At 43.9% G+C, this 1,165-nt stretch overlaps 1 protein-coding gene across 1 annotated transcript in view; it reads right to left on the bottom strand.

The window, feature by feature from the left end:
* The window catches only part of LOC106815000 (cubilin-like), a 28,848-nt gene that overhangs the window by 19,431 nt on the left and 8,252 nt on the right, over positions 1-1,165 (bottom strand). The window lies entirely within an intron of this gene.

Below are 1,165 nucleotides of genomic sequence, written 5' to 3'. Positions count from 1 at the left end.
TATATATATATATATATATCACAGAGCTTCTCTACGCACCTCTGCATTCTCTTGCGGCCGGAGTAGATGAGGACGATGAGGAAGAGAGTGAATAGAACAACCATCATGACAATTGTGAACAACGCCCAGGTGGGCAGCGACTCCCACGCCTTCTTCTCCGTATGATGCACGTACACCTGGGACACACACGGTGACACGATTATGTTATAAACATCGACAACATATCCTTCATACACCTGCACGCGTGCGTGCGTGCGTGCGTACGTGCGCGCGTGCGTGCGTGCGTGGACGTACGTGTATTGCACACTTATTTACCTTGTCGCGCTATGAGAATCATTGCTTAATCACTAAACTAAATTAACAGTAATAACAGTAATAACATTGGGGATTGTCACATACTAAGCATAACGCGTAAATGTGGAACAAACATATAACCAAAACCACGTAACACTATAAACTATGGATCTTAAATATTAGCGTGAAAAGCAACAGCCAACGGCGAATTTGTCAAAAAGACCACACCTCATATCACATCCACCATCGCTATAATTGTATACATTATCGATACAATTGCATACAATATTGATAAAATCATATAAATGATCTATACACGTAAATTCTTCTCATTTAAATACATAAACAACACCGCATTTAACCGGCAGCAGCAGCAGTTCCTTTAAGTGGAATCCTTCTATATCATTTATTCAACAAACCTTTAATTCAACGTTACATTATCTCTGTACTATACACATGCACACGCAGCGATATAGACACGGTACCCTGTATCCTAGCTCTGCCTCCAGCGATTCAGCCTTCATCTGTATGAGGTCCTGTAGTTCTATGTCGGACAGAGCGAAGCCATGCTCGGTAGCACGTGACTGGATGGAGATGGTGGCTTCCAGCTTCAGTTCATCGTCGGCTATCGTGTCAAGCGCAAACAGCCCGACGTCCTCAGAACTACAGCGACAACAGATGCATGAGAGAGAGGGGTGAGAGATACAAAGAGAGAGAAAGAGAGAGCGCGAGAGAGAGGGAGAGAGCGAGGGAAACAAAGAGAAAGAATGTAAGCAAGAGAGAAAGAGAGCGAGAGAGAGAAAGAGACAGAGAGAGAGAGAGAGATAGAGAGAGAGAGAGAGAGAGAGAGAGAGAAAGAGAGAGAGAGAGA

This window comes from Priapulus caudatus, unplaced genomic scaffold (assembly GCF_000485595.1).
Source record: "Priapulus caudatus unplaced genomic scaffold, Priapulus_caudatus-5.0.1 Scaffold1020, whole genome shotgun sequence".
Classification (NCBI taxonomy): Eukaryota; Metazoa; Priapulida; class Priapulimorpha; order Priapulimorphida; family Priapulidae; genus Priapulus; species Priapulus caudatus.
Note: the sequence above shows the minus strand (reverse complement) of the source record. Positions and strands in the feature narration are given on the sequence as shown.